Source organism: Euprymna scolopes, chromosome 22 (genome assembly GCF_053919585.1).
Source record: "Euprymna scolopes isolate OS-2025 chromosome 22, ASM5391958v1, whole genome shotgun sequence".
Taxonomy (NCBI): domain Eukaryota; kingdom Metazoa; phylum Mollusca; class Cephalopoda; order Sepiida; family Sepiolidae; genus Euprymna; species Euprymna scolopes.
This window is the reverse complement of record NC_136503.1, coordinates 3,812,668-3,833,079: the sequence shown is the minus strand read 5'-3', so window position 1 is coordinate 3,833,079 and position 20,412 is coordinate 3,812,668. Positions and strand designations below refer to the sequence as shown.

General features: G+C 34.4%; 71 non-coding genes across 71 annotated transcripts; all 71 read left to right on the top strand.

The window, feature by feature from the left end:
- The first annotated feature begins 155 nt into the window (after positions 1-155).
- Trnai-aau (transfer RNA isoleucine (anticodon AAU)) lies at positions 156-229 on the top strand. The gene has a single exon. It is a non-coding gene; the product is annotated as a tRNA-Ile (tRNA).
- A 168-nt stretch (positions 230-397) lies between these two features.
- On the top strand, positions 398-471 carry Trnai-aau (transfer RNA isoleucine (anticodon AAU)). The gene has a single exon. It is a non-coding gene; the product is annotated as a tRNA-Ile (tRNA).
- Positions 472-639: 168 nt separating this feature from the next.
- Trnai-aau (transfer RNA isoleucine (anticodon AAU)) lies at positions 640-713 on the top strand. The gene has a single exon. It is a non-coding gene; the product is annotated as a tRNA-Ile (tRNA).
- Positions 714-1,122: 409 nt separating this feature from the next.
- Trnai-aau (transfer RNA isoleucine (anticodon AAU)) lies at positions 1,123-1,196 on the top strand. Its single transcript has one exon. It is a non-coding gene; the product is annotated as a tRNA-Ile (tRNA).
- Positions 1,197-1,364: 168 nt separating this feature from the next.
- Positions 1,365-1,438, top strand: Trnai-aau (transfer RNA isoleucine (anticodon AAU)). The gene has a single exon. It is a non-coding gene; the product is annotated as a tRNA-Ile (tRNA).
- Positions 1,439-1,846: 408 nt separating this feature from the next.
- On the top strand, positions 1,847-1,920 carry Trnai-aau (transfer RNA isoleucine (anticodon AAU)). Its single transcript has one exon. It is a non-coding gene; the product is annotated as a tRNA-Ile (tRNA).
- Positions 1,921-2,088: 168 nt separating this feature from the next.
- On the top strand, positions 2,089-2,162 carry Trnai-aau (transfer RNA isoleucine (anticodon AAU)). Its single transcript has one exon. It is a non-coding gene; the product is annotated as a tRNA-Ile (tRNA).
- A 168-nt stretch (positions 2,163-2,330) lies between these two features.
- Positions 2,331-2,404, top strand: Trnai-aau (transfer RNA isoleucine (anticodon AAU)). Its single transcript has one exon. It is a non-coding gene; the product is annotated as a tRNA-Ile (tRNA).
- Positions 2,405-2,572: 168 nt separating this feature from the next.
- Trnai-aau (transfer RNA isoleucine (anticodon AAU)) lies at positions 2,573-2,646 on the top strand. Its single transcript has one exon. It is a non-coding gene; the product is annotated as a tRNA-Ile (tRNA).
- Positions 2,647-2,814: 168 nt separating this feature from the next.
- Trnav-aac (transfer RNA valine (anticodon AAC)) lies at positions 2,815-2,888 on the top strand. The gene has a single exon. It is a non-coding gene; the product is annotated as a tRNA-Val (tRNA).
- Positions 2,889-3,298: 410 nt separating this feature from the next.
- Positions 3,299-3,372, top strand: Trnai-aau (transfer RNA isoleucine (anticodon AAU)). The gene has a single exon. It is a non-coding gene; the product is annotated as a tRNA-Ile (tRNA).
- Positions 3,373-3,540: 168 nt separating this feature from the next.
- On the top strand, positions 3,541-3,614 carry Trnai-aau (transfer RNA isoleucine (anticodon AAU)). The gene has a single exon. It is a non-coding gene; the product is annotated as a tRNA-Ile (tRNA).
- A 167-nt stretch (positions 3,615-3,781) lies between these two features.
- Positions 3,782-3,855, top strand: Trnai-aau (transfer RNA isoleucine (anticodon AAU)). The gene has a single exon. It is a non-coding gene; the product is annotated as a tRNA-Ile (tRNA).
- Positions 3,856-4,023: 168 nt separating this feature from the next.
- Positions 4,024-4,097, top strand: Trnai-aau (transfer RNA isoleucine (anticodon AAU)). The gene has a single exon. It is a non-coding gene; the product is annotated as a tRNA-Ile (tRNA).
- Positions 4,098-4,265: 168 nt separating this feature from the next.
- Trnai-aau (transfer RNA isoleucine (anticodon AAU)) lies at positions 4,266-4,339 on the top strand. The gene has a single exon. It is a non-coding gene; the product is annotated as a tRNA-Ile (tRNA).
- A 410-nt stretch (positions 4,340-4,749) lies between these two features.
- On the top strand, positions 4,750-4,823 carry Trnai-aau (transfer RNA isoleucine (anticodon AAU)). The gene has a single exon. It is a non-coding gene; the product is annotated as a tRNA-Ile (tRNA).
- Positions 4,824-5,233: 410 nt separating this feature from the next.
- Positions 5,234-5,307, top strand: Trnai-aau (transfer RNA isoleucine (anticodon AAU)). Its single transcript has one exon. It is a non-coding gene; the product is annotated as a tRNA-Ile (tRNA).
- A 168-nt stretch (positions 5,308-5,475) lies between these two features.
- On the top strand, positions 5,476-5,549 carry Trnai-aau (transfer RNA isoleucine (anticodon AAU)). The gene has a single exon. It is a non-coding gene; the product is annotated as a tRNA-Ile (tRNA).
- A 168-nt stretch (positions 5,550-5,717) lies between these two features.
- On the top strand, positions 5,718-5,791 carry Trnai-aau (transfer RNA isoleucine (anticodon AAU)). The gene has a single exon. It is a non-coding gene; the product is annotated as a tRNA-Ile (tRNA).
- Positions 5,792-5,959: 168 nt separating this feature from the next.
- On the top strand, positions 5,960-6,033 carry Trnai-aau (transfer RNA isoleucine (anticodon AAU)). Its single transcript has one exon. It is a non-coding gene; the product is annotated as a tRNA-Ile (tRNA).
- Positions 6,034-6,201: 168 nt separating this feature from the next.
- On the top strand, positions 6,202-6,275 carry Trnai-aau (transfer RNA isoleucine (anticodon AAU)). The gene has a single exon. It is a non-coding gene; the product is annotated as a tRNA-Ile (tRNA).
- Positions 6,276-6,443: 168 nt separating this feature from the next.
- On the top strand, positions 6,444-6,517 carry Trnai-aau (transfer RNA isoleucine (anticodon AAU)). The gene has a single exon. It is a non-coding gene; the product is annotated as a tRNA-Ile (tRNA).
- Positions 6,518-6,685: 168 nt separating this feature from the next.
- On the top strand, positions 6,686-6,759 carry Trnai-aau (transfer RNA isoleucine (anticodon AAU)). Its single transcript has one exon. It is a non-coding gene; the product is annotated as a tRNA-Ile (tRNA).
- Positions 6,760-7,167: 408 nt separating this feature from the next.
- On the top strand, positions 7,168-7,241 carry Trnai-aau (transfer RNA isoleucine (anticodon AAU)). Its single transcript has one exon. It is a non-coding gene; the product is annotated as a tRNA-Ile (tRNA).
- A 168-nt stretch (positions 7,242-7,409) lies between these two features.
- Positions 7,410-7,483, top strand: Trnai-aau (transfer RNA isoleucine (anticodon AAU)). Its single transcript has one exon. It is a non-coding gene; the product is annotated as a tRNA-Ile (tRNA).
- A 168-nt stretch (positions 7,484-7,651) lies between these two features.
- Positions 7,652-7,725, top strand: Trnai-aau (transfer RNA isoleucine (anticodon AAU)). Its single transcript has one exon. It is a non-coding gene; the product is annotated as a tRNA-Ile (tRNA).
- Positions 7,726-8,133: 408 nt separating this feature from the next.
- Positions 8,134-8,207, top strand: Trnai-aau (transfer RNA isoleucine (anticodon AAU)). The gene has a single exon. It is a non-coding gene; the product is annotated as a tRNA-Ile (tRNA).
- A 168-nt stretch (positions 8,208-8,375) lies between these two features.
- Positions 8,376-8,449, top strand: Trnai-aau (transfer RNA isoleucine (anticodon AAU)). Its single transcript has one exon. It is a non-coding gene; the product is annotated as a tRNA-Ile (tRNA).
- A 168-nt stretch (positions 8,450-8,617) lies between these two features.
- On the top strand, positions 8,618-8,691 carry Trnai-aau (transfer RNA isoleucine (anticodon AAU)). Its single transcript has one exon. It is a non-coding gene; the product is annotated as a tRNA-Ile (tRNA).
- A 168-nt stretch (positions 8,692-8,859) lies between these two features.
- Positions 8,860-8,933, top strand: Trnai-aau (transfer RNA isoleucine (anticodon AAU)). The gene has a single exon. It is a non-coding gene; the product is annotated as a tRNA-Ile (tRNA).
- Positions 8,934-9,101: 168 nt separating this feature from the next.
- Positions 9,102-9,175, top strand: Trnav-aac (transfer RNA valine (anticodon AAC)). Its single transcript has one exon. It is a non-coding gene; the product is annotated as a tRNA-Val (tRNA).
- A 410-nt stretch (positions 9,176-9,585) lies between these two features.
- Trnai-aau (transfer RNA isoleucine (anticodon AAU)) lies at positions 9,586-9,659 on the top strand. The gene has a single exon. It is a non-coding gene; the product is annotated as a tRNA-Ile (tRNA).
- Positions 9,660-10,069: 410 nt separating this feature from the next.
- On the top strand, positions 10,070-10,143 carry Trnai-aau (transfer RNA isoleucine (anticodon AAU)). The gene has a single exon. It is a non-coding gene; the product is annotated as a tRNA-Ile (tRNA).
- Positions 10,144-10,311: 168 nt separating this feature from the next.
- Positions 10,312-10,385, top strand: Trnai-aau (transfer RNA isoleucine (anticodon AAU)). Its single transcript has one exon. It is a non-coding gene; the product is annotated as a tRNA-Ile (tRNA).
- Positions 10,386-10,553: 168 nt separating this feature from the next.
- On the top strand, positions 10,554-10,627 carry Trnai-aau (transfer RNA isoleucine (anticodon AAU)). Its single transcript has one exon. It is a non-coding gene; the product is annotated as a tRNA-Ile (tRNA).
- Positions 10,628-10,795: 168 nt separating this feature from the next.
- On the top strand, positions 10,796-10,869 carry Trnai-aau (transfer RNA isoleucine (anticodon AAU)). Its single transcript has one exon. It is a non-coding gene; the product is annotated as a tRNA-Ile (tRNA).
- Positions 10,870-11,037: 168 nt separating this feature from the next.
- Trnai-aau (transfer RNA isoleucine (anticodon AAU)) lies at positions 11,038-11,111 on the top strand. Its single transcript has one exon. It is a non-coding gene; the product is annotated as a tRNA-Ile (tRNA).
- Positions 11,112-11,279: 168 nt separating this feature from the next.
- On the top strand, positions 11,280-11,353 carry Trnai-aau (transfer RNA isoleucine (anticodon AAU)). Its single transcript has one exon. It is a non-coding gene; the product is annotated as a tRNA-Ile (tRNA).
- Positions 11,354-11,521: 168 nt separating this feature from the next.
- Positions 11,522-11,595, top strand: Trnai-aau (transfer RNA isoleucine (anticodon AAU)). Its single transcript has one exon. It is a non-coding gene; the product is annotated as a tRNA-Ile (tRNA).
- Positions 11,596-12,247: 652 nt separating this feature from the next.
- On the top strand, positions 12,248-12,321 carry Trnai-aau (transfer RNA isoleucine (anticodon AAU)). Its single transcript has one exon. It is a non-coding gene; the product is annotated as a tRNA-Ile (tRNA).
- Positions 12,322-12,489: 168 nt separating this feature from the next.
- On the top strand, positions 12,490-12,563 carry Trnai-aau (transfer RNA isoleucine (anticodon AAU)). Its single transcript has one exon. It is a non-coding gene; the product is annotated as a tRNA-Ile (tRNA).
- A 168-nt stretch (positions 12,564-12,731) lies between these two features.
- Positions 12,732-12,805, top strand: Trnai-aau (transfer RNA isoleucine (anticodon AAU)). The gene has a single exon. It is a non-coding gene; the product is annotated as a tRNA-Ile (tRNA).
- Positions 12,806-12,973: 168 nt separating this feature from the next.
- On the top strand, positions 12,974-13,047 carry Trnai-aau (transfer RNA isoleucine (anticodon AAU)). The gene has a single exon. It is a non-coding gene; the product is annotated as a tRNA-Ile (tRNA).
- Positions 13,048-13,215: 168 nt separating this feature from the next.
- Trnai-aau (transfer RNA isoleucine (anticodon AAU)) lies at positions 13,216-13,289 on the top strand. Its single transcript has one exon. It is a non-coding gene; the product is annotated as a tRNA-Ile (tRNA).
- Positions 13,290-13,457: 168 nt separating this feature from the next.
- On the top strand, positions 13,458-13,531 carry Trnai-aau (transfer RNA isoleucine (anticodon AAU)). The gene has a single exon. It is a non-coding gene; the product is annotated as a tRNA-Ile (tRNA).
- Positions 13,532-13,699: 168 nt separating this feature from the next.
- Positions 13,700-13,773, top strand: Trnai-aau (transfer RNA isoleucine (anticodon AAU)). The gene has a single exon. It is a non-coding gene; the product is annotated as a tRNA-Ile (tRNA).
- A 168-nt stretch (positions 13,774-13,941) lies between these two features.
- Trnai-aau (transfer RNA isoleucine (anticodon AAU)) lies at positions 13,942-14,015 on the top strand. The gene has a single exon. It is a non-coding gene; the product is annotated as a tRNA-Ile (tRNA).
- A 168-nt stretch (positions 14,016-14,183) lies between these two features.
- Trnai-aau (transfer RNA isoleucine (anticodon AAU)) lies at positions 14,184-14,257 on the top strand. Its single transcript has one exon. It is a non-coding gene; the product is annotated as a tRNA-Ile (tRNA).
- A 168-nt stretch (positions 14,258-14,425) lies between these two features.
- Positions 14,426-14,499, top strand: Trnai-aau (transfer RNA isoleucine (anticodon AAU)). The gene has a single exon. It is a non-coding gene; the product is annotated as a tRNA-Ile (tRNA).
- A 168-nt stretch (positions 14,500-14,667) lies between these two features.
- Trnai-aau (transfer RNA isoleucine (anticodon AAU)) lies at positions 14,668-14,741 on the top strand. Its single transcript has one exon. It is a non-coding gene; the product is annotated as a tRNA-Ile (tRNA).
- A 168-nt stretch (positions 14,742-14,909) lies between these two features.
- On the top strand, positions 14,910-14,983 carry Trnai-aau (transfer RNA isoleucine (anticodon AAU)). The gene has a single exon. It is a non-coding gene; the product is annotated as a tRNA-Ile (tRNA).
- Positions 14,984-15,151: 168 nt separating this feature from the next.
- On the top strand, positions 15,152-15,225 carry Trnai-aau (transfer RNA isoleucine (anticodon AAU)). The gene has a single exon. It is a non-coding gene; the product is annotated as a tRNA-Ile (tRNA).
- A 168-nt stretch (positions 15,226-15,393) lies between these two features.
- Positions 15,394-15,467, top strand: Trnai-aau (transfer RNA isoleucine (anticodon AAU)). Its single transcript has one exon. It is a non-coding gene; the product is annotated as a tRNA-Ile (tRNA).
- A 168-nt stretch (positions 15,468-15,635) lies between these two features.
- On the top strand, positions 15,636-15,709 carry Trnai-aau (transfer RNA isoleucine (anticodon AAU)). Its single transcript has one exon. It is a non-coding gene; the product is annotated as a tRNA-Ile (tRNA).
- A 168-nt stretch (positions 15,710-15,877) lies between these two features.
- On the top strand, positions 15,878-15,951 carry Trnai-aau (transfer RNA isoleucine (anticodon AAU)). Its single transcript has one exon. It is a non-coding gene; the product is annotated as a tRNA-Ile (tRNA).
- Positions 15,952-16,119: 168 nt separating this feature from the next.
- Trnai-aau (transfer RNA isoleucine (anticodon AAU)) lies at positions 16,120-16,193 on the top strand. The gene has a single exon. It is a non-coding gene; the product is annotated as a tRNA-Ile (tRNA).
- Positions 16,194-16,603: 410 nt separating this feature from the next.
- On the top strand, positions 16,604-16,677 carry Trnai-aau (transfer RNA isoleucine (anticodon AAU)). Its single transcript has one exon. It is a non-coding gene; the product is annotated as a tRNA-Ile (tRNA).
- A 168-nt stretch (positions 16,678-16,845) lies between these two features.
- Trnai-aau (transfer RNA isoleucine (anticodon AAU)) lies at positions 16,846-16,919 on the top strand. Its single transcript has one exon. It is a non-coding gene; the product is annotated as a tRNA-Ile (tRNA).
- Positions 16,920-17,087: 168 nt separating this feature from the next.
- Positions 17,088-17,161, top strand: Trnai-aau (transfer RNA isoleucine (anticodon AAU)). The gene has a single exon. It is a non-coding gene; the product is annotated as a tRNA-Ile (tRNA).
- Positions 17,162-17,329: 168 nt separating this feature from the next.
- Trnai-aau (transfer RNA isoleucine (anticodon AAU)) lies at positions 17,330-17,403 on the top strand. The gene has a single exon. It is a non-coding gene; the product is annotated as a tRNA-Ile (tRNA).
- A 168-nt stretch (positions 17,404-17,571) lies between these two features.
- Trnai-aau (transfer RNA isoleucine (anticodon AAU)) lies at positions 17,572-17,645 on the top strand. Its single transcript has one exon. It is a non-coding gene; the product is annotated as a tRNA-Ile (tRNA).
- A 410-nt stretch (positions 17,646-18,055) lies between these two features.
- Trnai-aau (transfer RNA isoleucine (anticodon AAU)) lies at positions 18,056-18,129 on the top strand. Its single transcript has one exon. It is a non-coding gene; the product is annotated as a tRNA-Ile (tRNA).
- Positions 18,130-18,297: 168 nt separating this feature from the next.
- Positions 18,298-18,371, top strand: Trnai-aau (transfer RNA isoleucine (anticodon AAU)). The gene has a single exon. It is a non-coding gene; the product is annotated as a tRNA-Ile (tRNA).
- Positions 18,372-18,539: 168 nt separating this feature from the next.
- Trnai-aau (transfer RNA isoleucine (anticodon AAU)) lies at positions 18,540-18,613 on the top strand. The gene has a single exon. It is a non-coding gene; the product is annotated as a tRNA-Ile (tRNA).
- Positions 18,614-18,781: 168 nt separating this feature from the next.
- Trnai-aau (transfer RNA isoleucine (anticodon AAU)) lies at positions 18,782-18,855 on the top strand. Its single transcript has one exon. It is a non-coding gene; the product is annotated as a tRNA-Ile (tRNA).
- A 168-nt stretch (positions 18,856-19,023) lies between these two features.
- Trnai-aau (transfer RNA isoleucine (anticodon AAU)) lies at positions 19,024-19,097 on the top strand. The gene has a single exon. It is a non-coding gene; the product is annotated as a tRNA-Ile (tRNA).
- Positions 19,098-19,265: 168 nt separating this feature from the next.
- On the top strand, positions 19,266-19,339 carry Trnai-aau (transfer RNA isoleucine (anticodon AAU)). Its single transcript has one exon. It is a non-coding gene; the product is annotated as a tRNA-Ile (tRNA).
- Positions 19,340-19,507: 168 nt separating this feature from the next.
- On the top strand, positions 19,508-19,581 carry Trnai-aau (transfer RNA isoleucine (anticodon AAU)). Its single transcript has one exon. It is a non-coding gene; the product is annotated as a tRNA-Ile (tRNA).
- Positions 19,582-19,749: 168 nt separating this feature from the next.
- Positions 19,750-19,823, top strand: Trnai-aau (transfer RNA isoleucine (anticodon AAU)). The gene has a single exon. It is a non-coding gene; the product is annotated as a tRNA-Ile (tRNA).
- Positions 19,824-19,991: 168 nt separating this feature from the next.
- Positions 19,992-20,065, top strand: Trnai-aau (transfer RNA isoleucine (anticodon AAU)). The gene has a single exon. It is a non-coding gene; the product is annotated as a tRNA-Ile (tRNA).
- Positions 20,066-20,233: 168 nt separating this feature from the next.
- Positions 20,234-20,307, top strand: Trnai-aau (transfer RNA isoleucine (anticodon AAU)). The gene has a single exon. It is a non-coding gene; the product is annotated as a tRNA-Ile (tRNA).
- Positions 20,308-20,412: the final 105 nt, after the last annotated feature.

Genomic DNA, 20,412 nt, shown 5'->3' with positions numbered 1-20,412 from the left:
TTTGCTACACGAAGAAAATGATTTTAATGAATAACAAAGCATAATCCAACGGAAAGAAATAAGTGAAATGTAATAAAAATAAGTTCGTTTTAGATAGTTTTGATAAGTAAATCATAATCCAAAAAATTTAATAAATAAAGAAAATGCCACGTGTCGGCCGGTTAGCTCAGTTGGTTAGAGCGTCGTGCTAATAACGCGAATGTCGTGGGTTCGATCCCCATACTGGCCATCATTTGCTGTATTTTGCTACACGAAGAAAATGATTTTAATGAATAACAAAGCATAATCCAACGGAAAGAAATAAGTGAAATGTAATAAAAATAAGTTCGTTTTAGATAGTTTTGATAAGTAAATCATAATCCAAAAAATTTAATAAATAAAGAAAATGCCACGTGTCGGCCGGTTAGCTCAGTTGGTTAGAGCGTCGTGCTAATAACGCGAATGTCGTGGGTTCGATCCCCATACTGGCCATCATTTGCTGTATTTTGCTACAGGAAGCAAATGATTTTAATGAATAACAAAGAATAATCCAACGGAAAGAAATAAGTGAAATGTAATAAAAATAAGTTCGTTTTAGATAGTTTTGATAAGTAAATCATAATCCAAAAAATTTAATAAATAAAGAAAATGCCACGTGTCGGCCGGTTAGCTCAGTTGGTTAGAGCGTCGTGCTAATAACGCGAATGTCGTGGGTTCGATCCCCATACTGGCCATCATTTGCTGTATTTTGCTACACGAAGAAAATGATTTTAATGAATAACAAAGCATAATCCAACGGAAAGAAATAAGTGAAATGTAATAAAAATAAGTTCGTTCTAGATAGTTTTGATAAGTAAATCATAATCCAAAAAATTTAATAAATAAAGAATATGCCACGTGTCGGCCGGTTAGCTCAGTTGGTTAGAGCGTCGTGCTAATAAAGCGAATGTCGTGGGTTCGATCCCATACTGGCCCTCATTTGCTGTATTTTGCTACAGGAAGCAAATGATTTTAATGAATAACAAAGCATAATCAAACGGAAAGAAATAAGTGAAATGTAATAAAAATAAGTTCGTTTTAGATAGTTTTGATAGGTAAATAATAATCCAAAAAATTTAATAAATAAAGAATATTCCACGTGTCGGCCGGTTAGCTCAGTTGGTTAGAGCGTCGTGCTAATACCGCGAATGTCGTGGGTTCGATCCCCATACTGGCCATCATTTGCTGTATTTTGCTACAGGAAGCAAATGATTTTAATGAATAACAAAGCATAATCAAACGGAAAGAAATAAGTGAAATGTAATAAAAATAAGTTCGTTTTAGATAGTTTTGATAGGTAAATAATAATCCAAAAAATTTAATAAATAAAGAATATGCCACGTGTCGGCCGGTTAGCTCAGTTGGTTAGAGCGTCGTGCTAATAAAGCGAATGTCGTGGGTTCGATCCCCATACTGGCCATCATTTGCTGTATTTTGCTACAGGAAGCAAATGATTTTAATGAATAACAAAGCATAATCCAACGGAAAGAAATAAGTGAAATGTCATAAAAATAAGTTCGTTTTAGATAGTTTTGATAAGTAAGTCATAAAAAAAACAATTTAATAAATAAAGAAAATGCCACGTGTCGGCCGGTTAGCTCAGTTAGTTAGAGCGTCGTTCTAATAACGCGAATGTCGTGGGTTCGATCCCCATACTGGCCATCATTTGCTGTATTTTGCTACACGAAGAAAATGATTTTAATGAATAACAAAGCATAATCCAACGGAAAGAAACAAGTGAAATGTAATAAAAATAAGTTCGTTTTAGATAGTTTTGATAAGTAAATCATAATAAAAAATTTAATAAATAAAGAATATGCCACGTGTCGGCCGGTTAGCTCAGTTGGTTAGAGCGTCGTGCTAATAAAGCGAATGTCGTGGGTTCGATCCCCATACTGGCCATCATTTGCTGTATTTTGCTACAGGAAGCAAATGATTTTAATGAATAACAAAGCATAATCCAACGGAAAGAAATAAGTGAAATGTAATAAAAATAAGTTCGTTTTAGATAGTTTTGATAAGTAAATCATGATCCAAAAAATTTAATAAATAAAGAAAATGCCACGTGTCGGCCGGTTAGCTCAGTTGGTTAGAGCGTCGTGCTAATAACGCGAATGTCGTGGGTTCGATCCCCATACTGGCCATCATTTGCTGTATTTTGCTACACGAAGAAAATGATTTTAATGAATAACAAAGCATAATCCAACGGAAAGAAATAAGTGAAATGTAATAAAAATAAGTTCGTTTTAGATAGTTTTGATAAGTAAATCATAATCCAAAAAATTTAATAAATAAAGAAAATGCCACGTGTCGGCCGGTTAGCTCAGTTGGTTAGAGCGTCGTGCAAATAACGCGAATGTCGTGGGTTCGATCCCCATACTGGCCATCATTTGCTGTATTTTGCTAGACGAAGAACATGATTTTAATGAATAACAAAGCATAATCAAACGGAAAGAAATAAGTGAAATGTAATAAAAATAAGTTCGTTTTAGATAGTTTTGATAAGTAACTCATAATCCAAAAAATTTAATAAATAAAGAAAATGCCACGTGTCGGCCGGTTAGCTCAGTTGGTTAGAGCGTCGAGCTAATAACGCGAATGTCGTGGGTTCGATCCCCATACTGGCCATCATTTGCTGTATTTTGCTACAGGAAGCAAATGATTTTAATGAATAACAAAGCATAATCCAACGGAAAGAAATAAGTGAAATGTAATAAAAATAAGTTCGTTTTAGATAGTTTTGATAAGTAAATCATAATCCAAAAAATTTAATAAATAAAGAAAATGCCACGTGTCGGCCGGTTAGCTCAGTTGGTTAGAGCGTCGTGCTAACACCGCGAATGTCGTGGGTTCGATCCCCATACTGGCCATCATTTGCTGTATTTTGCTACACGAAGAAAATGATTTTAATGAATAACAAAGCATAATCCAACGGAAAGAAATAAGTGAAATGTAATAAAAATGAGTTCGTTTTAGATAGTTTTGATAAGTAAATCATAATCCAAAAAATTTAATAAATAAAGAAAATGCCACGTGTCGGCCGGTTAGCTCAGTTGGTTAGAGCGTCGTGCTAATACCGCGAATGTCGTGGGTTCGATCACCATACTGGCCATCATTTGCTGTATTTTGCTACACGAAGAAAATGATTTTAATGAATAACAAAGCATAATCCAACGGAAAGAAATAAGTGAAATGTCATAAAAATAAGTTCGTTTTAGATAGTTTTGATAAGTAAATCATAATCCAAAAAATTTAATAAATAAAGAAAATGCCACGTGTCGGCCGGTTAGCTCAGTTGGTTAGAGCGTCGTGCTAATAACGCGAATGTCGTGGGTTCGATCCCCATACTGGCCATCATTTGCTGTATTTTGCTTCACGAAGAAAATGATTTTAATGAATAACAAAGCATAATCCAACGGAAAGAAATAAGTGAAATGTAATAAAAATAAGTTCGTTTTAGATAGTTTTGATAAGTAAATCATAATCCAAAAAATTTAATAAATAAAGAAAATGCCACGTGTCGGCCGGTTAGCTCAGTTGGTTAGAGCGTCGTGCTAATAACGCGAATGTCGTGGGTTCGATCACCATACTGGCCATCATTTGCTGTATTTTGCTACAGGAAGCAAATGATTTTAATGAATAACAAAGCATAATCAAACGGAAAGAAATAAGTGAAGTTAATAAAAATAAGTTCGTTTTAGATAGTTTTGATAAGTAAATAATAATCCTAAAAATTTAATAAATAAAGAGTATGCCACGTGTCGGCCGGTTAGCTCAGTTGGTTAGAGCGTCGTGCTAATAACGCGAATGTCGTGGGTTCGATCCCCATACTGGCCATCATTTGCTGTATTTTGCTACAGGAAGCAAATGATTTTAATGAATAACAAAGCATAATCCAACGGAAAGAAATAAGTGAAATGTCATAAAAATAAGTTCGTTTTAGATAGTTTTGATAAGTAAATCATAATCCAAAAAATTTAATAAATAAAGGATATTCCACGTGTCGGCCGGTTAGCTCAGTTGGTTAGAGCGTCGTGCTAATAACGCGAATGTCGTGGGTTCGATCCCCATACTGGCCATCATTTGCTGTATTTTGCTACAGGAAGCAAATGATTTTAATGAATAACAAAGCATAATCCAACGGAAAGAAATAAGTGAAATGTCATAAAAATAAGTTCGTTTTAGATAGTTTTGATAAGTAAATCATAATAAAAAACATTTAATAAATAAAGAAATTGCCACGTGTCGGCCGGTTAGCTCAGTTGGTAAGGGCGTCGTGCTAATAACCCGAATGTCGTGGGTTCGATCCCCATACTGGCCATCATTTGCTGTATTTTGCTACACGAAGAAAATGATTTTAATGAATAACAAAGCATAATCCAACGGAAAGAAATAAGTGAAATGTAATAAAAATGAGTTCGTTTTAGATAGTTTTGATAAGTAAATCATAATCCAAAAAATTTAATAAATAAAGAAAATGCCACGTGTCGGCCGGTTAGCTCAGTTGGTTAGAGCGTCGTGCTAATACCGCTAATGTCGTGGGTTCGATCACCATACTGGCCATCATTTGCTGTATTTTGCTACACGAAGAAAATGATTTTAATGAATAACAAAGCATAATCCAACGGAAAGAAATAAGTGAAATGTCATAAAAATAAGTTCGTTTTAGATAGTTTTGATAAGTAAATCATAATCCAAAAAATTTAATAAATAAAGAAAATGCCACGTGTCGGCCGGTTAGCTCAGTTGGTTAGAGCGTCGTGCTAATAACGCGGATGTCGTGGGTTCGATCCCCATACTGGCCATCATTTGCTGTATTTTGCTTCACGAAGAAAATGATTTTAATGAATAACAAAGCATAATCCAACGGAAAGAAATAAGTGAAATGTAATAAAAATAAGTTCGTTTTAGATAGTTTTGATAAGTAAATCATAATCCAAAAAATTTAATAAATAAAGAAAATGCCACGTGTCGGCCGGTTAGCTCAGTTGGTTAGAGCGTCGTGCTAATACGGCGAATGTCGTGGGTTCGATCCCCATACTGGCCATCATTTGCTGTATTTTGCTACACGAAGAAAATGATTTTAATGAATAACAAAGCATAATCCAACGGAAAGAAATAAGTGAAATGTAATAAAAATAAGTTCGTTTTAGATAGTTTTGATAAGTAAATCATAATCCAAAAAATTTAATAAATAAAGAAAATGCCACGTGTCGGCCGGTTAGCTCAGTTGGTTGGAGCGTCGTGCTAATAACGCGAATGTCGTGGGTTCGATCCCCATACTGGCCATCATTTGCTGTATTTTGCTACACGAAGCAAATGATTTTAATGAATAACAAAGCATAATCCAACGGAAAGAAATAAGTGAAATGTAATAAAAATAAGTTCGTTTTAGATAGTTTTGATAAGTAAATCATAATCCAAAAAATTTAATAAATAAAAAAAATGCCACGTGTCGGCCGGTTAGCTCAGTTGGTTAGAGCGTCGTGCTAATAACGCGAATGTCGTGGGTTCGATCCCCATACTGGCCATCATTTGCTGTATTTTGCTAGACGAAGAAAATTATTTTAATGAATAACAAAGCATAATCCAACGGAAAGAAATAAATGAAATGTAATAAAAATAAGTTCGTTTTAGATAGTTTTGATAAGTAAATCATAATCCAAAACAATTAATAAATAAAGAAAATGCCACGTGTCGGCCGGTTAGCTCAGTTGGTTAGAGCGTCGTGCTAATAACGCGAATGTCGTGGGTTCGATCCCCATACTGGCCATCATTTGCTGTATTTTGCTACACGAAGAAAATGATTTTAATGAATAACAAAGCATAATCCAACGGAAAGAAATAAGTGAAATGTAATAAAAATAAGTTCGTTTTAGATAGTTTTGATAAGTAAATCATAATCCAAAAAATTTAATAAATAAAGAAAATGCCACGTGTCGGCCGGTTAGCTCAGTTGGTTAGAGCGTCGTGCTAATAACGCGAATGTCGTGGGTTCGATCCCCATACTGGCCATGATTTGCTGTATTTTGCTACACGAAGAAAATGATTTTAATGAATAACAAAGCATAATCCAACGGAAAGAAATAAGTGAAATGTAATAAAAATAAGTTCGTTTTAGATAGTTTTGATAAGTAAATCATAATCCAAAAAATTTAATAAATAAAGAAAATGCCACGTGTCGGCCGGTTAGCTCAGTTGGTTAGAGCGTCGTGCTAATAACGCGAATGTCGTGGGTTCGATCCCCATACTGGCCATCATTTGCTGTATTTTGCTACACGAAGAAAATGATTTTAATGAATAACAAAGCATAATCCAACGGAAAGAAATAAGTGAAATGTAATAAAAATAAGTTCGTTTTAGATAGTTTTGATAAGTAAATCATAATCCAAAAAATTTAATAAATAAAGAAAATGCCACGTGTCGGCCGGTTAGCTCAGTTGGTTAGAGCGTCGTGCTAATAACGCGAATGTCGTGGGTTCGATCCCCATACTGGCCATCATTTGCTGTATTTTGCTACAGGAAGCAAATGATTTTAATGAATAACAAAGAATAATCCAACGGAAAGAAATAAGTGAAATGTAATAAAAATAAGTTCGTTTTAGATAGTTTTGATAAGTAAATCATAATCCAAAAAATTTAATAAATAAAGAAAATGCCACGTGTCGGCCGGTTAGCTCAGTTGGTTAGAGCGTCGTGCTAATAACGCGAATGTCGTGGGTTCGATCCCCATACTGGCCATCATTTGCTGTATTTTGCTACACGAAGAAAATGATTTTAATGAATAACAAAGCATAATCCAACGGAAAGAAATAAGTGAAATGTAATAAAAATAAGTTCGTTCTAGATAGTTTTGATAAGTAAATCATAATAAAAAATTTAATAAATAAAGAATATGCCACGTGTCGGCCGGTTAGCTCAGTTGGTTAGAGCGTCGTGCTAATAAAGCGAATGTCGTGGGTTCGATCCCCATACTGGCCCTCATTTGCTGTATTTTGCTACAGGAAGCAAATGATTTTAATGAATAACAAAGCATAATCAAACGGAAAGAAATAAGTGAAATGTAATAAAAATAAGTTCGTTTTAGATAGTTTTGATAGGTAAATAATAATCCAAAAAATTTAATAAATAAAGAATATTCCACGTGTCGGCCGGTTAGCTCAGTTGGTTAGAGCGTCGTGCTAATACCGCGAATGTCGTGGGTTCGATCCCCATACTGGCCATCATTTGCTGTATTTTGCTACAGGAAGCAAATGATTTTAATGAATAACAAAGCATAATCCAACGGAAAGAAATAAGTGAAATGTAATAAAAATAAGTTCGTTTTAGATAGTTTTGATAGGTAAATAATAATCCAAAAAATTTAATAAATAAAGAATATTCCACGTGTCGGCCGGTTAGCTCAGTTGGTTAGAGCGTCGTGCTAATACCGCGAATGTCGTGGGTTCGATCCCCATACTGGCCATCATTTGCTGTATTTTGCTACAGGAAGCAAATGATTTTAATGAATAACAAAGCATAATCCAACGGAAAGAAATAAGTGAAATGTAATAAAAATAAGTTCGTTTTAGATAGTTTTGATAGGTAAATAATAATCCAAAAAATTTAATAAATAAAGAATATGCCACGTGTCGGCCGGTTAGCTCAGTTGGTTAGAGCGTCGTGCTAATAAAGCGAATGTCGTGGGTTCGATCCCCATACTGGCCATCATTTGCTGTATTTTGCTACAGGAAGCAAATGATTTTAATGAATAACAAAGCATAATCCAACGGAAAGAAATAAGTGAAATGTCATAAAAATAAGTTCGTTTTAGATAGTTTTGATAAGTAAATCATAATAAAAACAATTTAATAAATAAAGAAAATGCCACGTGTCGGCCGGTTAGCTCAGTTAGTTAGAGCGTCGTTCTAATAACGCGAATGTCGTGGGTTCGATCCCCATACTGGCCATCATTTGCTGTATTTTGCTACACGAAGAAAATGATTTTAATGAATAACAAAGCATAATCCAACGGAAAGTAATAAGTGAAATGTAATAAAAATAAGTTCGTTTTAGATAGTTTTGATAAGTAAATCATAATAAAAAATTTAATAAATAAAGAATATGCCACGTGTCGGCCGGTTAGCTCAGTTGGTTAGAGCGTCGTGCTAATAAAGCGAATGTCGTGGGTTCGATCCCCATACTGGCCATCATTTGCTGTATTTTGCTACAGGAAGCAAATGATTTTAATGAATAACAAAGCATAATCCAACGGAAAGAAATAAGTGAAATGTAATAAAAATAAGTTCGTTTTAGATAGTTTTGATAAGTAAATCATGATCCAAAAAATTTAATAAATAAAGAAAATGCCACGTGTCGGCCGGTTAGCTCAGTTGGTTAGAGCGTCGTGCTAATAACGCGAATGTCGTGGGTTCGATCCCCATACTGGCCATCATTTGCTGTATTTTGCTACACGAAGAAAATGATTTTAATGAATAACAAAGCATAATCCAACGGAAAGAAATAAGTGAAATGTAATAAAAATAAGTTCGTTTTAGATAGTTTTGATAAGTAAATCATAATCCAAAAAATTTAATAAATAAAGAAAATGCCACGTGTCGGCCGGTTAGCTCAGTTGGTTAGAGCGTCGTGCAAATAACGCGAATGTCGTGGGTTCGATCCCCATACTGGCCATCATTTGCTGTATTTTGCTACACGAAGAACATGATTTTAATGAATAACAAAGCATAATCAAACGGAAAGAAATAAGTGAAATGTAATAAAAATAAGTTCGTTTTAGATAGTTTTGATAAGTAACTCATAATCCAAAAAATTTAATAAATAAAGAAAATGCCACGTGTCGGCCGGTTAGCTCAGTTGGTTAGAGCGTCGAGCTAATAACGCGAATGTCGTGGGTTCGATCCCCATACTGGCCATCATTTGCTGTATTTTGCTACAGGAAGCAAATGATTTTAATGAATAACAAAGCATAATCCAACGGAAAGAAATAAGTGAAATGTAATAAAAATAAGTTCGTTTTAGATAGTTTTGATAAGTAAATCATAATCCAAAAAATTTAATAAATAAAGAAAATGCCACGTGTCGGCCGGTTAGCTCAGTTGGTTAGAGCGTCGTGCTAACACCGCGAATGTCGTGGGTTCGATCCCCATACTGGCCATCATTTGCTGTATTTTGCTACACGAAGAAAATGATTTTAATGAATAACAAAGCATAATCCAACGGAAAGAAATAAGTGAAATGTAATAAAAATGAGTTCGTTTTAGATAGTTTTGATAAGTAAATCATAATCCAAAAAATTTAATAAATAAAGAAAATGCCACGTGTCGGCCGGTTAGCTCAGTTGGTTAGAGCGTCGTGCTAATACCGCGAATGTCGTGGGTTCGATCACCATACTGGCCATCATTTGCTGTATTTTGCTACACGAAGAAAATGATTTTAATGAATAACAAAGCATAATCCAACGGAAAGAAATAAGTGAAATGTCATAAAAATAAGTTCGTTTTAGATAGTTTTGATAAGTAAATCATAATCCAAAAAATTTAATAAATAAAGAAAATGCCACGTGTCGGCCGGTTAGCTCAGTTGGTTAGAGCGTCGTGCTAATAACGCGAATGTCGTGGGTTCGATCCCCATACTGGCCATCATTTGCTGTATTTTGCTTCACGAAGAAAATGATTTTAATGAATAACAAAGCATAATCCAACGGAAAGAAATAAGTGAAATGTAATAAAAATAAGTTCGTTTTAGATAGTTTTGATAAGTAAATCATAATCCAAAAAATTTAATAAATAAAGAAAATGCCACGTGTCGGCCGGTTAGCTCAGTTGGTTAGAGCGTCGTGCTAATACGGCGAATGTCGTGGGTTCGATCCCCATACTGGCCATCATTTGCTGTATTTTGCTACACGAAGAAAATGATTTTAATGAATAACAAAGCATAATCCAACGGAAAGAAATAAGTGAAATGTAATAAAAATAAGTTCGTTTTAGATAGTTTTGATAAGTAAATCATAATCCAAAAAATTTAATAAATAAAGAAAATGCCACGTGTCGGCCGGTTAGCTCAGTTGGTTAGAGCGTCGTGCTAATAACGCGAATGTCGTGGGTTCGATCCCCATACTGGCCATCATTTGCTGTATTTTGCTACACGAAGCAAATGATTTTAATGAATAACAAAGCATAATCCAACGGAAAGAAATAAGTGAAATGTAATAAAAATAAGTTCGTTTTAGATAGTTTTGATAAGTAAATCATAATCCAAAATATTTAATAAATAAAGAAAATGCCACGTGTCGGCCGGTTAGCTCAGTTGGTTAGAGCGTCGTGCTAATAACGCGAATGTCGTGGGTTCGATCCCCATACTGGCCATCATTTGCTGTATTTTGCTAGACGAAGAAAATTATTTTAATGAATAACAAAGCATAATCCAACGGAAAGAAATAAATGAAATGTAATAAAAATAAGTTCGTTTTAGATAGTTTTGATAAGTAAATCATAATCCAAAACAATTAATAAATAAAGAAAATGCCACGTGTCGGCCGGTTAGCTCAGTTGGTTAGAGCGTCGTGCTAATAACGCGAATGTCGTGGGTTCGATCCCCATACTGGCCATCATTTGCTGTATTTTGCTACACGAAGAAAATGATTTTGATGAATAACAAAGCATAATCCAACGGAAAGAAATAAGTGAAATGTAATAAAAATAAGTTCGTTTTAGATAGTTTTGATAAGTAAATCATAATCCAAAAAATTTAATAAATAAAGAAAATGCCACGTGTCGGCCGGTTAGCTCAGTTGGTTAGAGCGTCGTGCTAATAACGCGAATGTCGTGGGTTCGATCCCCATACTGGCCATGATTTGCTGTATTTTGCTACACGAAGAAAATGATTTTAATGAATAACAAAGCATAATCCAACGGAAAGAAATAAGTGAAATGTAATAAAAATAAGTTCGTTTTAGATAGTTTTGATAAGTAAATCATAATCCAAAAAATTTAATAAATAAAGAAAATGCCACGTGTCGGCCGGTTAGCTCAGTTGGTTAGAGCGTCGTGCTAATAACGCGAATGTCGTGGGTTCGATCCCCATACTGGCCATCATTTGCTCTATTTTGCTACACGAAGAAAATGATTTTAATGAATAACAAAGCATAATCCAACGGAAAGAAATAAGTGAAATGTAATAAAAATAAGTTCGTTTTAGATAGTTTTGATAAGTAAATCATAATCCAAAAAATTTAATAAATAAAGAAAATGCCACGTGTCGGCCGGTTAGCTCAGTTGGTTAGAGCGTCGTGCTAATAACGCGAATGTCGTGGGTTCGATCCCCATACTGGCCATACTTTGCTGTATTTTGCTACAGGAAGCAAATGATTTTAATGAATAACAAAGAATAATCCAATGGAAAGAAATAAGTGAAATGTAATAAAAATAAGTTCGTTTTAGATAGTTTTGATAAGTAAATCATAATCCAAAAAATTTAATAAATAAAGAAAATGCCACGTGTCGGCCGGTTAGCTCAGTTGGTTAGAGCGTCGTGCTAATAACGCGAATGTCGTGGGTTCGATCCCCATACTGGCCATCATTTGCTGTATTTTGCTACACGAAGAAAATGATTTTAATGAATAACAAAGCATAATCCAACGGAAAGAAATAAGTGAAATGTAATAAAAATAAGTTCGTTTTAGATAGTTTTGATAAGTAAATCATAATCCAAAAAATTTAATAAATAAAGAAAATGCCACGTGTCGGCCGGTTAGCTCAGTTGGTTAGAGCGTCGTGCTAATACCGCGAATGTCGTGGGTTCGATCACCATACTGGCCATCATTTGCTGTATTTTGCTACACGAAGAAAATGATTTTAATGAATAACAAAGCATAATCCAACGGAAAGAAATAAGTGAAATGTAATAAAAATAAGTTCGTTTTAGATAGTTTTGATAAGTAAATCATAATCCAAAAAATTTCATAAATAAAGAAAATGCCACGTGTCGGCCGGGTAGCTCAGTTTGTTAGAGCGTCGTGCTAATAACGCGAATGTCGTGGGTTCGATCCCCATACTGGCCATCATTTGCTGTATTTTGCTTCACGAAGAAAATGATTTTAATGAATAACAAAGCATAATCCAACGGAAAGAAATAAGTGAAATGTAATAAAAATAAGTTCGTTTTAGATAGTTTTGATAAGTAAATCATAATCCAAAAAATTTAATAAATAAAGAAAATGCCACGTGTCGGCCGGTTAGCTCAGTTGGTTAGAGCGTCGTGCTAATACCGCGAATGTCGTGGGTTCGATCCCCATACTGGCCATCATTTGCTGTATTTTGCTACACGAAGAAAATGATTTTAATGAATAACAAAGGATAATCCAACGGAAAGAAATAAGTGAAATGTAATAAAAATAAGTTCGTTTTAGATAGTTTTGATAAGTAAATCATAATCCAAAAAATTTAATAAATAAAGAAAATGCCACGTGTCGGCCGGTTAGCTCAGTTGGTTAGAGCGTCGTGCTAATAACGCGAATGTCGTGGGTTCGATCCCCATACTGGCCATCATTTGCTGTATTTTGCTACACGAAGAAAATGATTTTAATGAATAACAAAGCATAATCCAACGGAAAGAAATAAGTGAAATGTAATAAAAATAAGTTCGTTTTAGATAGTTTTGATAAGTAAATCATAATCCAAAAAATTTAATAAATAAAGAAAATGCCACGTGTCGGCCGGTTAGCTCAGTTGGTTAGAGCGTCGTGCTAATAACGCGAATGTCGTGGGTTCGATCCCCATACTGGCCATCATTTGCTGTATTTTGCTACACGAAGAAAATGATTTTAATGAATAACAAAGCATAATCCAACGGAAAGAAATAAGTGAAATGTAATAAAAATAAGTTCGTTTTAGATAGTTTTGATAAGTAAATCATAATCCAAAAAATTTAATAAATAAAGAAAATGCCACGTGTCGGCCGGTTAGCTCAGTTGGTTAGAGCGTCGTGCTAATAACGCGAATGTCGTGGGTTCGATCCCCATACTGGCCATACTTTGCTGTATTTTGCTACAGGAAGCAAATGATTTTAATGAATAACAAAGAATAATCCAACGGAAAGAAATAAGTGAAATGTAATAAAAATAAGTTCGTTTTAGATAGTTTTGATAAGTAAATCATAATCCAAAAAATTTAATAAATAAAGAAAATGCCACGTGTCGGCCGGTTAGCTCAGTTGGTTAGAGCGTCGTGCTAATAACGCGAATGTCGTGGGTTCGATCCCCATACTGGCCATGATTTGCTGTATTTTGCTACAGGAAGCAAATGATTTTAATGAATAACAAAGCATAATCCAACGGAAAGAAATAAGTGAAATGTAATAAAAATAAGTTCGTTTTAGATAGTTTTGATAAGTAAATCATAATCCAAAAAATTTAATAAATAAAGAAAATGCCACGTGTCGGCCGGTTAGCTCAGTTGGTTAGAGCGTCGTGCTAATAACGCGAATGTCGTGGGTTCGATCCCCATACTGGCCATCATTTGCTGTATTTTGCTACACGAAGAAAATGATTTTAATGAATAACAAAGCATAATCCAACGGAAAGAAATAAGTGAAATGTAATAAAAATAAGTTCGTTTTAGATAGTTTTGATAAGTAAATCATAATCCAAAAAATTTAATAAATAAAGAAAATGCCACGTGTCGGCCGGTTAGCTCAGTTGGTTAGAGCGTCGTGCTAATAACGCGAATGTCGTGGGTTCGATCCCCATACTGGCCATCATTTGCTGTATTTTGCTACACGAAGAAAATGATTTTAATGAATAACAAAGCATAATCCAAAGGAAAGAAATAAGTGAAATGTAATAAAAATAAGTTCGTTTTAGATAGTTTTGATAAGTAAATCATAATCCAAAAAATTTAATAAATAAAGAAAATGCCACGTGTCGGCCGGTTAGCTCAGTTGGTTAGAGCGTCGTGCTAATAACGCGAATGTCGTGGGTTCGATCCCCATACTGGCCATCATTTGCTGTATTTTGCTACACGAAGAAAATTATTTTAATGAATAACAAAGCATAATCCAACGGAAAGAAATAAATGAAATGTAATAAAAATAAGTTCGTTTTAGATAGTTTTGATAAGTAAATCATAATCCAAAACAATTAATAAATAAAGAAAATGCCACGTGTCGGCCGGTTAGCTCAGTTGGTTAGAGCGTCGTGCTAATAACGCGAATGTCGTGGGTTCGATCCCCATACTGGCCATCATTTGCTGTATTTTGCTACACGAAGAAAATGATTTTAATGAATAACAAAGCATAATCCAACGGAAAGAAATAAGTGAAATGTAATAAAAATAAGTTCGTTTTAGATAGTTTTGATAAGTAAATCATAATCCAAAAAATTTAATAAATAAAGAAAATGCCACGTGTCGGCCGGTTAGCTCAGTTGGTTAGAGCGTCGTGCTAATAACGCGAATGTCGTGGGTTCGATCCCCATACTGGCCATCATTTGCTGTATTTTGCTACACGAAGAAAATGATTTTAATGAATAACAAAGCATAATCCAACGGAAAGAAATAAGTGAAATGTAATAAAAATAAGTTCGTTTTAGATAGTTTTGATAAGTAAATCATAATCCAAAAAATTTAATAAATAAAGAAAATGCCACGTGTCGGCCGGTTAGCTCAGTTGGTTAGAGCGTCGTGCTAATAACGCGAATGTCGTGGGTTCGATCCCCATACTGGCCATCATTTGCTGTATTTTGCTACACGAAGAAAATGATTTTAATGAATAACAAAGCATAATCCAACGGAAAGAAATAAGTGAAATGTAATAAAAATAAGTTCGTTTTAGATAGTTTTGATAAGTAAATCATAATCCAAAAAATTTAATAAATAAAGAAAATGCCACGTATCGGCCGGTTAGCTCAGTTGGTTAGAGCGTCGTGCTAATAACGCGAATGTCGTGGGTTCGATCCCCATACCGGCCATCATTTGCTGTATTTTGCTACAGGAAGCAAATGATTTTAATGAATAACAAAGCATAATCCAACGGAAAGAAATAAGTGAAATGTAATAAAAATAAGTTCGTTTTAGATAGTTTTGATAAGTAAATCATAATCCAAAAAATTTAATAAATAAAGAAAATGCCACGTGTCGGCCGGTTAGCTCAGTTGGTTAGAGCGTCGTGCTAATAACGCGAATGTCGTGGGTTCGATCCCCATACTGGCCATCACTTGCTGTATTTTGCTACACGAAGAAAATGATTTTAATGAATAACAAAGCATAATCCAACGGAAAGAAATAAGTGAAATGTAATAAAAATAAGTTCGTTTTAGATAGGTTTGATAAGTAAATCATAATCCAAAAAATTTAATAAATAAAGAAAATGCCACGTGTCGGCCGGTTAGCTCAGTTGGTTAGAGCGTCGTGCTAATAACGCGAATGTCGTGGGTTCGATCCCCATACCGGCCATCATTTGCTGTATTTTGCTACAGGAAGCAAATGATTTTAATGAATAACAAAGCATAATCCAACGGAAAGAAATAAGTGAAATGTAATAAAAATAAGTTCGTTTTAGATAGTTTTGATAAGTAAATCATAATCCAAAAAATTTAATAAATAAAGAAAATGCCACGTGTCGGCCGGTTAGCTCAGTTGGTTAGAGCGTCGTGCTAATAACGCGAATGTCGTGGGTTCGATCCCCATACTGGCCATCATTTGCTGTATTTTGCTACACGAAGAAAATGATTTTAATGAATAACAAAGCATAATCCAACGGAAAGAAATAAGTGAAATGTCATAAAAATAAGTTCGTTTTAGATAGTTTTGATAAGTAAATCATAATCCAAAAAATTTAATAAATAAAGAAAATGCCACGTGTCGGCCGGTTAGCTCAGTTGGTTAGAGCGTCGTGCTAATAACGCGAATGTCGTGGGTTCGATCCCCATACTGGCCATCATTTGCTGTATTTTGCTACACGAAGCAAATGATTTTAATGAATAACAAAGCATAATCCAACGGAAAGAAATAAGTGAAATGTAATAAAAATAAGTTCGTTTTAGATAGTTTTGATAAGTAAATCATAATCCAAAAAATTTAATAAATAAAGAAAATGCCACGTGTCGGCCGGTTAGCTGAGTTGGTTAGAGCGTCGTGCTAATAACGCGAATGTCGTGGGTTCGATCCCCATACTGGCCATCATTTGCTGTATTTTGCTACACGAAGAAAATGATTTTAATGAATAACAAAGAATAATCCAACGGAAAGAAATAAGTGAAATGTAATAAAAATAAGTTCGTTTTAGATAGTTTTGATAAGTAAATCATAATCCAAAAAATTTAATAAATAAAGAAAATGCCACGTGTCGGCCGGTTAGCTGAGTTGGTTAGAGCGTCGTGCTAATAACGCGAATGTCGTGTGTTCGATCCCCATACTGGCCATCATTTGCTGTATTTTGCTACACGAAGAAAATGATTTTAATGAATAACAAAGAATAATCCAACGGAAAGAAATAAGTGAAATGTAATAAAAATAAGTTCGTTTTAGATAGTTTTGATAAGTAAATCATAATCCAAAAAATTTAATAAATAAAGAAAATGCCACCTGTCGGCCGGTTAGCTGAGTTGGTTAGAGCGTCGTGCTAATAACGCGAATGTCGTGGGTTCGATCCCCATACTGGCCATCATTTGCTGTATTTTGCTACAGGAAGCAAATTATTTTAATGAATAACAAAGCATAATCCAACGGAAAGAAATAAGTGAAATGTAATAAAAATAAGTTCGTTTTAGATAGTTTTGATAAGTAAATCATAATCCAAAAAATTTAATAAATAAAGAATATGCCACGTGTCGGCCGGTTAGCTCAGTTGGTTAGAGCGTCGTGCTAATAACGCGAATGTCGTGGGTTCGATCACCATACTGGCCATCATTTGCTGTATTTTGCTACACGAAGAAAATGATTTTAATGAATAACAAAGCATAATCCAACGGAAAGAAATAAGTGAAATGTAATAAAAATAAGTTCGTTTTAGATAGTTTTGATAAGTAAATCATAATCCAAAAAATTTAATAAATAAAGAATATGCCACGTGTCGGCCGGTTAGCTCAGTTGGTTAGAGCGTCGTGCAAATAACGCGAATGTCGTGGGTTCGATCCCCATACTGGCCATGATTTGCTGTATTTTGCTACACGAAGAAAATGATTTTAATGAATAACAAAGCATAATCCAACGGAAAGAAATAAGTGAAATGTAACAAAAATAAGTTCGTTTTAGATAGTTTTGATAAGTAAATCATAATCCAAAAAATTTAATAAATAACGAAAATGCCACGTGTCGGCCGGTTAGCTCAGTTGGTTAGAGCGTCGTGCTAATAACGCGAATGTCGTGGGTTCGATCCCCATACTGGCCATCATTTGCTGTATTTTGCTACAGGAAGCAAATGATTTTAATGAATAACAAAGAATAATCCAACGGAAAGAAATAAGTGAAATGTAATAAAAATAAGTTCGTTTTAGATAGTTTTGATAAGTAAATCATAATCCAAAAAATTTAATAAATAAAGAAAACGCCACGTGTCGGCCGGTTAGCTCAGTTGGTTAGAGCGTCGTGCTAATAACGCGAATGTCGTGGGTTCGATCCCCATACTGGCCATCATTTGCTGTATTTTGCTACACGAAGAAAATGATTTTAATGAATAACAAAGCATAATCCAACGGAAAGAAATAAGTGAAATGTAATAAAAATAAGTTCGTTTTAGATAGTTTTGATAAGTAAATCATAATCAAAAAAATTTAATAAATAAAGAAAATGCCACGTGTCGGCCGGTTAGCTCAGTTGGTAAGAGCGTCGTGCTAATTCCGCGAATGTCGTGGGTTCGATCACCATACTGGCCATCATTTGCTGTATTTTGCTACACGAAGAAAATGATTTTAATGAATAACAAAGCATAATCCAACGGAAAGAAATAAGTGAAATGTAATAAAAATAAGTTCGTTTTAGATAGTTTTGATAAGTAAATCATAATCCAAAAAATTTAATAAATAAAGAAAATGCCACGTGTCGGCTGGTTAGCTCAGTTGGTTAGAGCGTCGTGCTAATAACGCGAATGTCGTGGGTTCGATCCCCATACTGGCCATCATTTGCTGTATTTTGCTTCACGAAGAAAATGATTTTAATGAATAACAAAGCATAATCCAACGGAAAGAAATAAGTGAAATGTAATAAAAATAAGTTCGTTTTAGATAGTTTTGATAAGTAAATCATAATCCAAAAAATTTAATAAATAAAGAAAATGCCACGTGTCGGCCGGTTAGCTCAGTTGGTTAGAGCGTCGTGCTAATACCGCGAATGTCGTGGGTTCGATCCCCATACTGGCCATCATTTGCTGTATTTTGATACACGAAGAAAATGATTTTAATGAATAACAAAGCATAATCCAACGGAAAGAAATAAGTGAAATGTAATAAAAATAAGTTCGTTTTAGATAGTTTTGATAAGTAAATCATAATCCAAAAAATTTAATAAATAAAGAAAATGCCACGTGTCGGCCGGTTAGCTCAGTTGGTTAGAGCGTCGTGCTAATAACGCGAATGTCGTGGGTTCGATCCCCATACTGGCCATCATTTGCTGTATTTTGCTACACGAAGAAAATGATTTTAATGAATAACAAAGCATAATCCAACGGAAAGAAATAAGTGAAATGTAATAAAAATAAGTTCGTTTTAGATAGTTTTGATAAGTAAATCATAATCCAAAAAATTTAATAAATAAAGAAAATGCAACGTGTCGGCCGGTTAGCTCAGTTGGTTAGAGCGTCGTGCTAATAACGCGAATGTCGTGGGTTCGATCCCCATACTGGCCATCATTTGCTGTATTTTGCTACAGGAAGCAAATGATTTTAATGAATAACAAAGCATAATCCAACGGAAAGAAATAAGTGAAATGTAATAAAAATAAGTTCGTTTTAGATAGTTTTGATAAGTAAATCATAATCCAAAAAATTTAATAAATAAAGAAAATGCCACGTGTCGGCCGGTTAGCTCAGTTGGTTAGAGCGTCGTGCTAATAACGCGAATGTCGTGGGTTCGATCCCCATACTGGCCATGATTTGCTGTATTTTGCTACACGAAGAAAATGATTTTAATGAATAACAAAGCATAATCCAACGGAAAGAAATAAGTGAAATGTAATAAAAATAAGTTCGTTTTAGATAGTTTTGATAAGTAAATCATAATCCAAAAAATTTAATAAATAAAGAAAATGCCACGTGTCGGCCGGTTAGCTCAGTTGGTTAGAGCGTCGTGCTAATAACGCGAATGTCGTGGGTTCGATCCCCATACTGGCCATGATTTGCTGTATTTTGCTACACGAAGAAAATGATTTTAATGAATAACAAAGCATAATCCAACGGAAAGAAATAAGTGAAATGTAATAAAAATAAGTTCGTTTTAGATAGTTTTGATAAGTAAATCATAATCCAAAAAATTTAATAAATAAAGAAAATGCCACGTGTCGGCCGGTTAGCTCAGTTGGTTAGAGCGTCGTGCTAATAACGCGAATGTCGTGGGTTCGATCCCCATACTGGCCATCATTTGCTGTATTTTGCTAGACGAAGAAAATTATTTTAATGAATAACAAAGCATAATCCAACGGAAAGAAATAAATGAAATGTAATAAAAATAAGTTCGTTTTAGATAGTTTTGATAAGTAAATCATAATCCAAAACAATTAATAAATAAAGAAAATGCCACGTGTCGGCCGGTTAGCTCAGTTGGTTAGAGCGTCGTGCTAATAACGCGAATGTCGTGGGTTCGATCCCCATACTGGCCATCATTTGCTGTATTTTGCTACACGAAGAAAATGATTTTAATGAATAACAAAGCATAATCCAACGGAAAGAAATAAGTGAAATGTAATAAAAATAAGTTCGTTTTAGATAGTTTTGATAAGTAAATCATAATCCAAAAAATTTAATAAATAAAGAAAATGCCACGTGTCGGCCGGTTAGCTCAGTTGGTTAGAGCGTCGTGCTAATAACGCGAATGTTGTGGGTTCGATCCCCATACTGGCCATGATTTGCTGTATTTTGCTACACGAAGAAAATGATTTTAATGAATAACAAAGCATAATCCAACGGAAAGAAATAAGTGAAATGTAATAAAAATAAGTTCGTTTTAGATAGTTTTGATAAGTAAATCATAATCCAAAAAATTTAATAAATAAAGAATATGCCACGTGTCGGCCGGTTAGCTCAGTTGGTTAGAGCGTCGTGCTAATAACGCGAATGTCGTGGGTTCGATCCCCATACTGGCCATCATTTGCTGTATTTTGCTACACGAAGAAAATGATTTTAATGAATAACAAAGCATAATCCAACGGAAAGAAATAAGTGAAATGTAATAAAAATAAGTTCGTTTTA